The 17,076-nt window shown below is 39.1% G+C and overlaps 1 protein-coding gene across 4 annotated transcripts in view; it reads right to left on the reverse strand.

Annotated features, from left to right (window-relative positions):
* CCDC34 (coiled-coil domain containing 34) overlaps positions 1 to 17,076 on the reverse strand; it is a 104,851-nt gene that overhangs the window by 15,405 nt on the left and 72,370 nt on the right. For 2 of the 4 annotated variants that reach the window (XM_081544074.1, XM_081544069.1), the window contains one exon: positions 13,961 to 14,072. The exons of the other annotated variants lie outside the window; for them this stretch is intronic. The gene's annotated coding sequence lies outside the window, so the exon portion shown is untranslated. Of the gene's footprint in view, positions 1 to 13,960; positions 14,073 to 17,076 lie in introns of those variants that run through there. 4 annotated transcript variants of the gene reach the window in all.

Below are 17,076 nucleotides of genomic sequence, written 5' to 3' on the forward strand. Positions count from 1 at the left end.
AGCTGGAGGCTACTCTTCTGCAGGAAGAACTACCACAGGAAAAGAGAACCACCAAGCTCCCGGCCTGAACAATTCAGCTACCCAACAATATGTATTGTGTTCATATTCTATTCAAGACAAAGGAATTATTCCCAGTGAGTAAAACTGAGTTAGCAGGTAAGAGCCGTTGGGAGATGATTTGATCCAATATCAGCAGAGGCATCTTAATAGTAAGAAATGTTCAAAGTATAGGCTACAAAGTATTATGATTCCCATCATCAAATGTGTCTCAAGCAGAGGCTGGCTTGTAGAAATTCAGATTTTAAAGTGGAAATTGGAATCAATGAATTTAAAATTTCCTTCTGATTTCCCAGCCCTGTAAAATAGAAGCTTTGGCCTCCAATTACAACAAACTTACAGTTTAACCAAGAAAGGAGAAATCGTGGAAACGTTAGCAGATCCAGACTGAAGGTCTAAAAACTCAGGACAGTAATTCCTAAAAGGAGCTCTCCGGAGAATATTCAAGACAAACCTGAAATTCCTTCCCACCTGAAGAAAATTCATTCCTCTGCAGAAGCAATTAGACTGAACTCCTGGTAGTGAGGATAAAGATGAAGTACACATTTGATTCAGAGTCAGAGAAATTAGTCTACAAACCCTCAGACAGTGCCCACCAGATTCTTACTTAAAAGAAGTACAGAATCTAATGCTTGCCAATAAAAAAATAATAATAACCTCAAATAAACAGTAGCTTTGCCATCTCATGAGAAAAATCAGATCCGCTTGGATTCTGTTTCCTGTGTTTGTGCACACGACGAAATCTATTGTCAATATTTTGCGTTGCAAGAAATTAGAATTCCAAGTCATGGCTTTCCAAACTTAACTGTTAAATCAGAAGATGGAATCTGTGACCTCATGATTTCCCAGGGGTTTTGAAATCATTACTTATTCAGTCTTTATTTCTGACAGTGTCGGAGGAGTATAAAAAGCATTTTTATTCCTCCTAAGATGCATCAGCTTGAAACAGGAGCTAGAGATAAAAGTTAACTAGGGCCTTGTTACTCAGCATGGTCCACAGACCAGCAGCCTTGGTATCACCAGCTCCTCCCACCCCCACCCCCACCTCCAGGTCAGCTGAATCAGACTCTGCCTTGTCCAGGTGATTTGTATGGACCTTGAGATTTGAGAAGCCCTCAACTAAGGAAGAGCAGCTTCCCAGGTGGCGCTAGTGGTAAAAAACCTGCCTGTCAGTGCAGGTAGACATAAGAGATGAAGATCCCCAGAGGAGGGCACAGCAACCCACCCCAGTATTCTTGCCTGGAGAATCCCATGGACAGAGGAGCCTGGTAGGCTCCAGTTCATGGGGCTGCACAGAGTCAGACACGACTGAAGTGACTTAGCATGTACTTATGCAACTAGGAAACAGTGATTCTGTTGCCCACTTTCTGACCTTCACTGCCTGAAAGCTTTAAGAAGAAACAGTGGCCTCTGGAAAACAAAAAGGGGAGAAAATTATTGCTATTGTAATCATTAATAGAATAACTGATCAAGCCACTTATATTGTTATAGCAAATTTCCTACTGCTAACACTGCTAACATGGTACAATTGTGCTTGAAGTGGGCTGGCAGAAACTCTGGTTTGTTCTGACCCAAATCAGCTGATTAGTCTCAGCTTGTTATTAGACTTCTGGAGAAGGCAATGGCACCCCACTCCAGTACTCTTGCCTGGAAAATCCCATGGATGGAGGAGCCTGGTAGGCTACAGTTCATGGGGTCGCTAAGAGTCGGACACGACTGAGAGACTTCACTTTCACTTTTCCCTTTCATGCACTGGAGAAGGAAATGGCAACCCACTCCAGTATTCTTGCCTGGAGAATCCCAGGGATGGCGGAGCCTGGTGGGCTGCTGTCTATCGGGTCGCACAGAGTTGGACACAACTGAAGCGACTTAGCAGCAGCAGCAGCAGTTATTAGACTTCAGTGGAAAGGATAGAAAAACCTCCAACAAGGTCCTCAACAAAGAAAGGCAGCTGTTCCCCATTCATTCTGCAATGAATGAGCCTATAACAGGGCTTCATCCTTTATAACCTGCAGCCTCCTGCCTCCCTGTCAGCAGAGAAGGATGCCTTCTGGCGAGGGTCACCCCTGAGATGTCAAGAGTCACAGTGAGAGCTTGGATGTGCCCGTGGAAGGGAGCTTTTTAAGCCTCCAGGTAATAGAAATATACAAAACAAAAGTAAAGTGTTTCCTAGAACTCTTCCTCAATTCCAAAAGGCCACAGATTGCACCAACACTGTAGATCTAACAGAAAGTTTTCAGGAGGAATGATGAATACTCCTTATGTAAGTCACAGACATACCTCCATTTTTAAAATGTAAAATTGGGGAAGTCAGAATTTGTAGGAGTACATCTCAGAATCCAGAGGACTTAGTAGACCAGTGCTTGACAATTTGATTGGCTAGGTTTGCTCATGGATATTAGTAATTCAGTCTTTAGATGACTCCCTGTAAATGCTTATGGTGTTCACCATTTTCTGCAGGCATCTGTTTTGCTGTGAGACTGAAATACAGCCCAAAGCTGCCAAGAAAGAGAAATATCAAGACTCTACTTTTTCCAAAGAAATCTCGATTAAAAATTAGGTAAGTCTCAGAGTTTCACGCTCCTGCAAAACCTTGCTTTTCATGAACTGGGGCCTGAGTCTGGTCATGTAATGATCTACACTTGATGAAGATCAAGTCTATTGATCAGATGACCATGGGTGTGTATGTGTTGGGATGGTCAGAAGCAGAGAGAGAAACTGAGGGCCTAAAAGGGGACAAAAATTGTCCCGCAAACACAGTGAGTCAATGAAATTCTGATTCCCTTAAGATGTAAGGTCAGTGTCTTTCCCTCTATCGTACCTCCTCCTTCAAGCTATCCTAGGTTTTCTGGTGTCCAACATTCAAATTCCTTAAATGAGTGAGAGTCCTCTCTCTCTCTCTAGCCCCAGCCTGGAGAAGAGCACACCAATTAAGAACTGCAGGGAGTACGATCAAGAAATCCAGAGTCAGAGTTCTCAGTGCTGCCAAAGTTAGACAATGCACTTCCCCATCCTGCCTGGGCACAAAATCCTCAACCAGCCACCACCACATGGCACAGAATGTACAATGAGTCACTTTGCTGCTGAGGGAAAAGCACTTTCTTCCTATGGCCCTCTTGAAAGTTTTCTTTTTTTTTTAACTTTCCAATTGATTGTGGAAACTTTGTGTTTATGTAAAAACTAAATTTACAAAAAAAGAAGTCAGAAGGAAGAATCTTTAATGTTGAGTAGGGACTTCTTGGCCATCTGCTGGTTAAGACTTCGCCGCCCAATGCATGGGGTGTGGGTTCAGTCCCTGGTCGGGGAGCTAAGACCCCACATGCCTCTTGGCCAAAAAAGCAAAACATAAAATAGAAGCAATATTGTAACAAATCCAATAAAAACTTAAAAGGTCCACATCAAAAAAAATCTTAAAAGTAGAAAAAAAAAATCTGTCACCATAAGCCCTGGTCACATTTGCTTTTATAGGCATTTATCTGCATTTTTAAAAAGAAAAGGAAAAATCGAAGTGGCTATTTATAAAGGGCAAAAGCTTTTGGAAGAATTCCTCATAGAGGTCTCAGGCTTTCCTGGAGACACATCACTGGTTTTTCTTTCCCCTGAATCCTAAAGCTCCCTCTAGTGACCAAGAACACACACCGTCTACAGGTGGGGAGAATAAACGTTTCTCTAAAGCCTCTTGCTTGCTCTCAATTTCACCTGGAAGTTTCTATGGCAGTTTACACATGCATCTTATCATTTGCCATGAAAACTGTAGGAAGGAGGAACTACACATGTTCTTTCCCCCATTTAATAGATAAGTAAACTGAGGCTCAAGACTTGTACAAGGTCACTTGGCTGATAATAAGAGGACCTGGGCTCCAATTTCAGTTTCCTGGGTTCTGCTGCTTTCCTTGTGTTCTGGGACAATTGTGCAAACTTATCTATGAATGTTCTCCTAGAAAGCACTCACAGAAACACTTTCAAGGATTTATAGCAGTGATTCTAGACTGCCTGGGTCCCTTTGAGAACCTAATGTGAACTATGGGCCCATACCTACACATTTTTCCAAACAACATCAAGAAATCTTTGGATCACCCTGAAGGGTATCCACTGACCCTCTAGGACCCCAAGGACCCCACATTAAGAAGCCACCGACATCACCTGGGAATAATCTTGAGCTATCAAAGACTCAAGGAGTATGAACTTTGAAGTTCTTGACTCTTTCCCTTCATTATGTTTTCCATGCTCATCCAGTTATCACTTCAGCACTGTTCAGAGTATTTAAGAGGATTGAAAAAAATTTGCTAACATTTAAGGAAAAGCCTGTGGATGCTGCCATCAATGCATTCTAACATTCCCACAGGCATGCCTGGGATTAGTGGCAAACTGAGATGTTTCTAGGAAAGTAGCAATTTGAAAGCTTTTTTTTAATATATATATAAGAGCATACCACAGTCTCACCAGCTGGCTCTGTGGAGAGTCTAAACAAGCAGCATAGTAAATACATGAAGAGCTTTTGTCAGTGAACAAAAACCAGTACTGCCTCCAAATTCTTAACTCTTTTCATCCTGGCATTTCTAATGACTTTGGAGAAGGCTGAATGAACAGTGATGGTTTTCGTGTTCACTTAAGTCTCTTCCACTTAAGCTCTAGGAGGGTGGGGACCATGTCTCTATTGATCTTATTCCCAGCATCCAACATGGCCCCCAATCCTAACACACACTCAGTAGATAGCTAATGAATGAATATGTGAATGGCTGTCATTGAGTCAGTCCCTCTGGGAAACTGCTCATTTCCCTCCCTAATGAATCAGTGGCCTCTGGTTTCCTGAGACATTCCCTAGAACACCCTACACAGGCAACCTCAGGTTCCAGATACTTGGCTGCTCTTAGGAAAATTCTATTCTCTATTCTGGGACCTACACCCACAGGCTAGACTGGGCTACAGACAAACCTAAGCAATAATAACAGCTTCCCACCTTAACCCTTCTAGAAAGGGTGTCACAGTTTTTAATCAGCACTTCTATATGTAATATCCATAAAATATTAAGTTTGACGTGCTAATTGCTTTTTATTAATATGCATTAAAACAAAAGCAAAACTATTAAAATGAAAAAACCTTTGCATTAAAACAAACTCATAACTATTAGAGTCTTAAAATGACTCTACCTTTGTATTCAAGAAAATTGCCTTCAAGTGTCATCAGTGCCATAGCTACTCCACTTTGTGCAAGACCATCCTAAGCCTTCACTGCCCTCTCCAGCCCTTCTACACAAACCTCCCCTTTCATTCCCAGAAGGCTCCCCACCTCCTACTTTCTTAAAAAGGGTCCATCAGACTTGAATTCCATCAAGCATCTCCTCGGACCTTCCCACTCCACACACACCCCTGAGATCATGCTGCAACTGCTCTCATCCTTGCTTCTTCCTGCTTTGCTCCCAGAAGAGGAGTTGCCCTTCTTTCTGCCCACTTGGGTGCCAAAGCCCATTCCAATGCATTGCCTCAAGGATCTTACCCACAAATTAACTTCACTTTTGCTAATATCTAAAATTATTCTAATTTATGAAATGCAGCATGCACTGAGAAGCACATAAGGGTATCTCTTCAGGTTAAATAGTAAAATACAAGCATGTGTATGCTTTATCACTCAGGTTAACAGAGTACCTAGTACCTTCAAACATGCGCTATGTCTTCATTTTCTCTCTCTCCCATTCAAGAGCCCGCTCTGGCTTTTCTTTTTATGGTTTTAATGCCTACATATGTATATATGTATGTATGTAGACTTAAGCAACGTACTTAAGTTTTGCTTAGGTTTAAATTTTATGTAAATAGAACCATACTAATTTATATTCTGTGACTCACTTCTTGTATTCAATATTCTGTTGAGATTTACCTATTTTGGTGTGCATAGTGATAGCTATTTATTTTTGCTTCTTGTTTATTTGATGACTAATCTTCAAGGTTCCTTCATTTTTATTTCTGTAGAATATTCCATTACATGACTAATCTACAGTTTATTGTGGTACTGTTGTTGGATATCTGAGCTGTTTTCAGATATTGCTTTTATTGTGTTATTATAAGCAATACTATTTAGACATTCTTGTGATTGTGTCCTATCACATATTAAGTATCTTTTTAGTGGCTTTCAAAAAATTTTAACACAACTCCTAAAAAAGACATTTTATAACATACCCTGAAATAATTAATAGAATAAAAATCCCTACTATGAGCAATCCAAGAAATTCACAAAACAATCCATAACCTATCAGCAATGCATTCTGATTATTTCTATTCTGTTCTGTTTAATTCTGTCATATTCTCTAGGTTTCTTTTTGTTTGTTTGTTTGTTTTAAAAGAATTGGTTCACCCACCAATGTGATCTGAGCCTGATCAAGAAAAATTAAAACTGCATATGACATATACCTAGGAGTAACCACTGGGTCGCAAAGCATGTACATGTTTCAACTTTCCTATGTAATGATAAATCATGTTCCAATGGTACTTTCTCAGTTTATAGTAGGACATGTAAATTACATTGTTCCCTGCTCTTCCTAATTTGGTGACAACTGTATTTTTAAAATGTTTTCTAACTTCATGGTAGCTCATTGTGGTTGTAATTTGCATTTCCAAAGTAACTAATGAGACACAGCATATTTTCCTATACCAATTGACAATTTGTGTTTTTTCTTCCATGAAATGCCAGTTTATATATTTTGGCGACTTTTCTATTAAGATTTTCTGTTGTCGTTCAGCCGCTAAGTCGACTCTTTGCAACCCCATGGACTGCAGCACACCAGGCTTCACTGTCCTTCAGTCTCCTGGAGCTTACTCAAACTCTTGTCCATTGAGTCAGTGATGCCATCCAACCATCTTGTCCTCTGGCGTTCCCTTTTCCTCCTGCCCTCAATCTTTCCCAGCATCAGGGTCTTTTCTAATGAGTCAACTCTTCTCACCAGGTGGGCAAAGTAGCTTCAGCATCAGTCCTTCCAATGAATATCCAGGATTAATTTCCTTGCAATCCGAGGGACTCTCAAGAGTCTTCTACAACACCACAGTTCAAAAGCATCAATTCTTCACCACTCAGCCTTCTTTATGGTCCAACTCTGACATCCATACATGACTACTGGAAAAACTATAGCTTTGACTAGATGGACCTTTTTTGGCAGTCTAGGTTGTTCATAGATTTTCTTCCAAGGAGCAAGCATCTTTTAATTTCATGGCTTCAGTCACCATCTGCAGTGATTTTGGAGCCCAAGAAAATAGTCTGTCACTGTTTCCATTGTTTTCTCATCTATTTGTCATGAAGAGATGGGACTGGATGCCATGATCTTAGTTTTTTTGAATGTTGAGTTTTAAGCCAGCTTTTTCGCTCTCCTCTTTCACCTTTATCAAGAGGCTCATTAGTTCCTCTTTGCTCTCTGCCATAAGGGTGGTATCATCTGCATATCTGAGATTATTGATAGTTCTCCCACAATCTTGATTCCAGCATGTGCTTCATCCAGCCCAGCATTTCCCATTGATGTACTCTGCATATAAGTTAAATAAGCAGGGTGACAATATACAGCCTTGATGTACTCCTTTCCCAATCTGGAACCAGTCAGTTGTTCCATGTCCAGTTCCAACTGTTGCTTCTTGACCTGCATACAGAAGCCTCAGGAGACAGGTAGAGTGGTCTGGTATTTCCATCTCTTTAAGAATTTTCCACAGTTTGTTGTGATCCACACAGTCAAAGGCTTTAGTGTAGTCAATGAAGCCAAAGTAGATGTTTTAGAGGGTATCTATTAGGATACCTACACCTTATATAGTCCCTATATTTTTGAGGTGCTGATCATTTGTTGGAGATGAGTTCCCAATATCATCTCTCACTCCATGGCTTGTCTTTTGACTTTCTTTAATGTGTGTTTTTTGTTGAACCAAAGTTATGTGATATAATTGAATCTATCAATCTTTTCCTCTATGATCTGCATTTTTGTTTAATGTCTTAAGATTTCCTTCCATATCAAGAAATTGTATTAAATTACATAGTCTTCTAAACATTCTATGCTTGTGCTTTCACAATTAAGTCTTTTATCACTAAAAGCTGATTTTCAGCATGGCACAAGGTAGTGAACCCATTTTAATTTCTTAATCTACATGAATTGTACCATCAACATGCATTGAATTGTTGATCTTTTATTTAGCAGTCTGCAATGATTTCATCAAGAATCAAACTTGCATGCATGATTGGTTTGTTTCTAGAGTCTATTCTGATCCACAGACACACTTATACAGTATCTTCATCATTAGAGCTTTAGTCCTAAATCTGGTAAGGCAAGCTCCACCACATCTTGTTCTTTATAAGTTTCTAGTCTATTTTGGAACTTGTTTCTCTTCCACATCATTTTAGACTTGCTTTTCCAACTTTCTCATAAAACCCATTTGGATTTTGATTAGAATTATATTGAGTCTATTCAATTATATTGAATCTATCAATAAATCTGGAGTAACCTGGCAACTTTACAGCTCTGAGTTTTTCTACTTAAGATTATGGTATATCTCTCCCTTCACATTGTCTTTAATGATATTCAATAGTGTTTTATCATTTCCTCCATGAAAGGGTGTATATTCCTTAGAAATTTATACTTTATGTTGACATTATAAAAAGGCAACTAACTGATCACTGCTGAGTAATTAGAAATGCATCTGACTTTCCTATATTGACACCATATTCAGCCAGTTTGCCTTACTCTCATTAAGTAAAATGATTTCTGTAGAAACTTTTAGAATTATTTAAAATCAATAATGATCCTTTTTCTTTCTAGTCTTTATAATTTTTATTTCTTTTTCCTATTTTACCCTACTGGCCTGGATATACAGTGGATTCAGGTGCTAGTCAATCTTGGTTTTCTTCCTAATCTTGAAGGAAATACTTGTAACATTTCATCATAAAATGCTTTTGCTTTATGTTTTTGTAGTTGCTCTTATCAAATTAAGTTTCTTTCTGTAGTAAAAGTTAGTGTTTCAGCTGTCATTTCTGATGATCCTTATTTGTGGCTCCTCCTTTCCTTGTGTGTGTGTGTGTTTTATCTTAAGATACTACTGAAGCATAGTTGAGATCAAATAAACTGCACATATTTAAGATGTACAATTTGATCAATTTTGACATATGTATAAGTTGACCCTGAACAGCACAGGGGTTCAGGTGCTGACCTTCCACTCAGTTGAAAAACACCAGTAACTTATAGTTGACTCTCCATGTCCATGGTTCCCCATCTGTGGATTTAACCAATCATGCATCAGTGTAGTACTATAGAATGTACTGTTGAAAAAACAAATGGACCCATGCAGGTTCAAACCCAGTATTGTTCAAGGGTCCACTGTATACATCTGTGAAGCATCACCACAATCAAAATGGTGAACACATCCATTACCCCCACCTCCAGATTTTCTTCTGGATCTTTGTGAATCATCTCTCAAAACTTCCCTGCCAGGCTTCCCTGCTGGCACAGTGGATAAGAATCCACCTGCCAGTGCAGGGGACATGGGTTGGATCCCTGGTCCGGGAAGATCTCACATGCCATGGAGCAACAAAGCCTGTGTGCCACAACTACTGAACCTGTGCTCCAGAGCCCACGCGCTGCAACTACTGAAGCCCACAGGCCTAGAGCCTGTGCTCTGCAACAAGAGAGGCCACTGCAAAGAGAAGCCCATGCACTGCAACTACAGAGTAGCCCTTGGGCAGCAATGAAGACCCAATGCAACCAAAAATTTAAAAAATAATTATAAAAAATATCTTCCCTGCCAATTCATACCCCTATCTCCAAGCAACCACTTACTTTTGTCAGTAATGATTAGCTTCCATTTCCTAAAAGTTTACATAAATGAAATTGTATAGTGTGTATTCTTTTGGGTCTGGCTCCTTTCAGTCAGTATATTGTGATGCATCCATGGTGTACATCTATAATGCATTCTCTTTTTATTACAGCAGTGTTCCATTGTATGATATACCACATTTATTTATTATACAATGATGGACATTGACTTATTTCCAGGTTTTGACTATTAAATCTCCCTTAGTCTTCTTCTGGGGTGCAATTATAATAAGTTACTTGGAAACTATTCGATTCTGTTGGTCTTGCTTTTAAGTTTTGCTATGTGAAACTGCAAAAGCATTCATTCTTGGACTAATTGTGTCCAGTTTTGTGTCCAGTTTTACAGAGGCAAAACTCTTCTGAGTACCCTCCCAGATGGCTAGGATTACAAGGCTTGGACTCTGTCTGGTGGAATCAGGAACTATTACCAGCACTATGTGAGCCTTGGGGACTGTATCCTCTAAACATTGTAGGTGACTCTTTCCCCAGCATCAGGTAGTTTGCTCACAGGTATGCACTGATCAGTACTTATCTGAAAACTTTAGGAGGACTCTCTGCAGACCTCCAGAGTCCTGCCTCTGCACAGCTCTCCCCTCTCTTGGGCTTCCCTGATGGCTCAGTGGGTAAAGAATCCGCCTGCAATGCAGGAGATGCAGGTTTGATCTCTGGGTCGGGAAGATCCCCTGAAGGAAATGGCAACCCACTCCAGTATTCTTGCCTGAAAATCCCAGAGGAGCCTGGTAGGTGACGGTCTGAAGAGTTGCAAAGAGTTGGACATGACTGAGCGACTAAGCACTCCCCTCTCTAGTATGCTGCCATGTCATGTCCATCACCTTGACCTCCCCAGATCTCCAGTTCTACCTCCTCACCTCAAGCCAACCACTGCCCTCCACCTGGGTTCACATCCATGCACCTGGGCTGGGTGTTCTTTTCTGGCAATAATTGAAGCAAACATAGGGCTCAACTAGCTTGTTTCTCATCTGTTGGAGATCACTGTCTTTCATTGCCTAATTCCAAAGTCTGGAAAATTGTAGTTTCTTTTTTTTCCTTTTTCTATTTTTTTCAGTTATTCAGATGGGAGACTATCTCAGGCCCCCATTACTCCATCTTGATCAGAAGCAAAAGTCTTGAGTTGGTGTCCTTATGTATTTTCTGACTTGTAACTGTGAGCTGCAAATTTTTCCTAGAACTTTGGGAGTTGATGTAGAGCTGATTTCCTTCAGAAAGGAGTTACATTGCTTTTGTCAGTGACTTGGAAAACACTACCAGTTAAAAACTATTTTATTTTATTTTATTTTTTCTAAATATATATATTTTTTATTAAAGTATAGTTGGCTTACAGTGTGTCAGGTGCACAGCAAGATGACACCATTATACATATACACATATATTATTTTTGAAATTATTTTCCATTACAGATTATTACAAGATATTGGCTATGGTTCCCTTTGTTATACAGTAACCCTTTAAAAACTATTTTAAAATTAACTTCTTCGAGTTGTGCAAACAGGTATGTACTCATAAATTCTCAGGGTGGTATTATCCACTTTCATTCGACGCAACTGTTGAGAGAAGAAAGAAAATACCTTTTTGTGCATGGCAAAATTCACTTTTTGTTCACTCATACGGAGTTTTAGCCTTTGATGTCCCACATTTACGTGTGTTTCTTCTACTGGGAATGCTGCATGGGCAGGACCTCGTGTCCTATCCTGTGCCCCGCACCCTATGCAGCCATCAAAAGAGAAACCTGGTATCACCAAGGTTTAGAAAACCTCAGGACAAAAGCCAGAACTGGAGCGGGTTTATCAGCCAGAGTTCCTCCTTTCATGTTGTTTCAGGTCCCTCCCTGTAGGTTCCCCAATTTCATGTCAGTTCAGCCGTTTCTTCTGAAAAATTTCACTCTTGAATTGTAGCTGTTTCAGTTTCAGAACGTCTATTCTGACATGCAGATGGACTCAGGACTCTCACTTGTGTCTTCAACCTCTTTTTTTTTTTTTTCCTACCAGTTCCTTCTCATTAGCCAATAACACATTCAAGTATTGATCACTCTTCTAAAGTACTGGGCCAACAAAGGAGCCTCTCTCATAACTATAGCCTTCTTTCACACCCACCAAATTTTTGAAAAGTGTGTCTACAGTCAGCTTTTTTCTAATCCTCAATTCATGCTCTAACCCACTGTATCTGCCCCCGTATCTCCAGTAAAACTGATCTTTAGCAAACCAACTAAATGATGACCTCCACCTACCAAATCCAGTAGACATTTTGATTTATGATCTTACTTAACCAATCTGTAATAGCTGGCACTTCTGATCATTCTCTGATCGTTCTCCCTTCTTTGGCTTCTTTTATGTCATTTCTCCTAATTCTGCTTCTGCCTCCCAATCATTCCTTCTCATTGGATCCTCTTCCTCTGTTTATTTAATATCCTGCAAAGGTTCTTTTTTTCCTGGTTTTTCTCCTTGTGGTATCATCTTTTACCAAGCCTCATGCACCATATGCCATATACCAGGTGTCACCCCAGAACCACACTTCCTCTCTTCCTCCCTTGTAAGTGAAAGTCCCATTTTTATCTGGTACCATACTGCTCAGAATGACTTATTTCTCAGTCTTCCTAGCATTTAAAGAAAGCCATGTTACTAAGCAATGACCCATGATGTACAAGTGTTGTCTGGAGTTTCCAGGAAGACTTCTTAAAGGAAACCAATGTAGGGACTCATCTCTGTGCTTTGGTCTTTTCTCCATCTTCAGTCTTGAAACATGGGCATAATGATGACCAAAGGCCAGCATCCATCTTAGAACAAGAGGTGACTTTGAGGTTGGAAGCTATGTAGCAAGAGAATGGAGTGGAAAGATAGGGGCCTAGGTCCTTACTGACCCCATGGAGCCATACTAGCATAAACCATCCACCTCTGGATTCTTTCTAGAGGAGAGAAGTAAACCTCTGTGTTTAATCCTCTGTTATCCTGGAGTTCAAGGGGATTGTTACTTGTACTATGGAAGTACTAAGGGATACTTTTGCCAGCTCTGAAATCTCAGTCACCCTAAATTCTTTTCTTGACTTTCACATCAGACACATTCTGCTGATTCTGACCCCTAAATATCTCTCAAATCTTCCCTTACTTTTCCTTTTATACTACCCAAGTCTAACTTCTAAAGACTCAAATGTTTCCACGGTGACTATTTTTTTAATTAATTCTTATTGCAATATAGCTGCTTTACAATTGTGTTAGTTTCTACTGTACAGCAAAATGAATCAGCCATACACATACACATCCCCTCCTTTTTGGACTTCCTTCCCATTTAGGTCACCACAGAGCATTGAGTAGAGCTCCCTGTAATGTATAGTATGTTCTCCTGAGTTATCTATTTTATACACAGTGTCAACAGTGTATACACAGCGACAATTGACATAAATTTTCTCAAACATAAGCCTGTTGTCTCGGAACCATTTAAAACCTACACAAGTTGATTATCTATGAAATAAAGTCTAACCCCCTTAGCATCGCTTCCTTAGACCTTCACAGTCAGACACCTACCATCTTTTACTCCCCTTCCCCTTCAGACTTGACTGCCAATAATATATTCTATGATGGATTCTTGTTTGTTAAATATACCAAGTGGCTCCATGCCTTTATGCCTTTGTCCACGTTGTACATGTGGCATGTCTTTCCTCTTTTCCTCACCTGCCTGCCTTTTTTCCTTTTAATTTCCAATTTGTACATAAGCTCATTCAGCTGCTCTTCTTTGATGCTTGCGTCCTTCTCCCGCGTTTCTTCCTCCCTGCCATCTCTACGTCTTGCATGTATTTCTGTCACTGCATTATTATGCAATAATTTTTTGCTTGTTTTTACCTTCTCTCCTATACAAGGAGTCCTGAGGATAGGAAAAATACTCTACTGATCTCTGTAAGCCCAGCAAACAGAATAGTGAAATTCCAAGCTTATAATATTGGTCTAAAACTACGCGCTGAAGAAATGAATGTGTTTTGTGAAAATTCATAGGAATTGATAATTGAAGCATGATAATTATGATGAATTCTCAAGAAAAGATGTTTTCTCTAAAAACTGAAGAGCTGGGTCATGGTGTTTTTAATGAATTTGATACAGACAAAAATCACCAGTAAATTGAGTATGGGGCTTCCCTGGTGGCTCACTGGTAAAGAATCCGCCAGCATTGCAGGAGACTAAAAAGAAATGGAAACGCACTTCAGTATTCTTGCCTGGAAAATCCATGGACAGAGGAATCTGGTGGGCTATGGTCTCTGGGGTTGCAAAAGAGTTGGACACAACTTAGCAAATAACAGCAGTAAGATTAGTACAGTAAAAGCATCTACCTAGAGGAAGTGTTGAACGAATTCTGTGAGCTATGATCATAAAAGATTAGCAAGGTGCTTGGAACACAGTAAATGCCCATTGATTTTAGCTATCATGATTGTGATTATTTTTGATGTGCAATTCTTCATAGTGCACCAAAAAAAATTGTCAGTGTGAGAAATCTTCATTGGTTAGGAAGACATTTAAGACACTTAATGTGACTGTTGGGAAATTAGTTTCAAAAATGCAAAATATAGGGACTTTCCTTCCTAAAGAGAGTATATGACATAGCTTCTTGAAGTGGTAGTTATTGCTTGGAAATAAGAAGTAACCACCTATTTGCATGAGACCATTTTGTTGTTGAAATCGAAGCCCTAAAACTAGTTCTGTGACCCACCTTTATTTTTCAACCTGCATGAGAAGCCAAAATGCTGAATCAACTTTAAGAACTCAAACCATATTTCCAAGAAGTTGAGCTTGGGTGTTTGCTTGAGTTTTATATAAATGTATGTATAAACAAAGCAATGTTTTAGCAGGATATGGGAGTAGTGTGCGTGGGAATTTAAACAACAGACACATTGTCTAGGTTTTTTCTGGTATGAGAGATTAAAGGAATGATCATAGCTTCACACATACTGCCTGTTTGTGCAGTAATTATGCTTTACAGTTGGTTCTGGTTTCTCCATTAATGCCAAAGATTCTTTTTTAGAATGTGATAAACCTTTTTGGCTCCAGTGTACCAGTTCCAAACATTCCTTGGACTTTTTATGCTTAATGATGGAGTTTTAAAAGCTATACTTTGTATAGCATTGTGTGTGTGTGTTGGCTGAGGAGACAGAAAAGGAAAAGAGAAAATGGGTTTCAGAGGACTGACTATATTTAAAAAGCAACTGACATGGCAGTCATTCATGGTCAAAAAATGTAGATTTACAAAAAACAAACAAAAGAAAAACAGTCCCCAAACATAATTTTAAGATACTTATTAAATTCATTTAGATGACAACAAAATCTAGTTACACACAAACATGTGGATGCCTGTTTAGGCCTGATTGTTATTCCCCCTACTTTGCCTAGGTTTATCCGTTTGACTGTCTCCCATGAGGAAAAAGTAGCAGTAATTGTTTCAATGTATCATTTGCAACAGGATTGAAATCGAATTTGCTCAAAATTAATTTACTCTTTTTTTATTTCATTCTGATGCATAGGTTTAGGTTACCCTAAACAGGCCCCATGAATCTTGAATTTTTTTTAAATTCTTGTCCTCCAATATAAAGGCATCATGATAAATGGGAAATATTACTGACATTCTGATTTACAGTCAACATTTCCCTTTTTCTAGGTACCAATAACATAGTATTTCAATGCCTATCATATGTTAAGTGTTATGATAGGTATTTTGAAATCCAGTCCAACTATTAACTAGCAAGGTAGTTTCTCTACACTAATGCTTCCTTGAGCATAAAATTGGAGATAATAAAAGCGCTTACATAAGGAGTTGTATAAATTAACATAAAGTGCTTAGAGTAAAGTCTGGTACGTGGTAAACACTCAGTAAATGTTCATCATTATTATTTACTACTATTTAAATTCATCCTTAAAACCAGCTTTAGAACTAGAAATTATAATCCCATTTTATAGATAACTACATTGAGGCTCAGAAGCTAAGAAATGTGCTCAAAGTTACTCAGCAGATAAGCCTCAAAGCTGGAATTTGAAATCATTTCTGCATTGCTTTGAAGCCGTGTTCCACATTATGCTACCTTGCTTCCTCAATCTAACATTTTATTCTTCCCTTTGGCAGTCATAACCCTTCTGTGCCTTAGTTTCCTCATTTGAGGAATGGCAGATATAATAGTGCCTACTTCCCAACGTTTTAGACTAAGCCCTCAGTGAATATTACTACTCTGACATTTGTCCTGGTGATGACATACCTTTCTAAAACTTAGGGCTAACTTGAGACTTTCTATGCAAGTTAAGGAAAAACACATAACTGGTTACACAGTAAAGTGATGGCCAATTTTAACCTCATCTTTTACTCAGTGACATGATCATTATACTAAAAGTCCTTTTAATCTACTTAACATTTTATTCCTAAATTTCTCTTTGAACCTCTCTTGGAAGAACCCTAACATCTTTATGTAAGAATAACAGACTCAAACCACCTGAAACAACAAGAGTGGAGACTTTTTTAAAGGGGATCTGTTTGTTCTGGAATACCATGAAAGAAGGCAGCTAATTCAGCAGATTACTAGCTTCAAAGCAGTTCATTTTGACCAGCTTGGAAGCCCAAACACCTCATGGTCAGCATACAGATGTGAATTTAACGACTAGTTTGACAAGTGCATTATAAAAGCTGTATGAAAGAGAAAAGAGGACAGTGAGGGGCCAGGGAATGAGTGAAAGCTTCATTTTGACGGGAGTCTAGTTTATGATTGCTAACTTGTTATTTCAACAGCCAGAGTCCATGAGTTCTGCTGTCTAGTCTGGATTAAGCTGTTACTCCTGGTTGGATTCTTTTTTTCTCCCCCTGAAACATGACTTTGTCTTCCTTTTTCTTAAATGGCTAAAAGTATTTCAAATGACATTCTAAAACTCAGAGGACCAAAAGGGCATTCTTCACAAATAGGTTTGTCAGAACTAAAACTTGTAAAAACAAAAATGAAACTGCTATAAGAAATTAAGTACCAAATTTTTCATCGAAGAATTACTTATCATATGTGGCATCATCAGCTCTTGATTATACATGTTAGTGGAGGGGACTGGTGACCCAGATAATCAAGAAATCATTTATTTGATTTTGGAATGTGGTGCCTTTTTTCTCTTTTTCTTTTTCTTTTTTTTTTTTGATCTTGGGTATATCTGGAGTTCTCAGGA

Source organism: Giraffa tippelskirchi, chromosome 11 (genome assembly GCF_054371585.1).
Source record: "Giraffa tippelskirchi isolate mGirTip1 chromosome 11, T2T-mGirTip1v1.2.pri, whole genome shotgun sequence".
Lineage (NCBI taxonomy): Eukaryota > Metazoa > Chordata > Mammalia > Artiodactyla > Giraffidae > Giraffa > Giraffa tippelskirchi.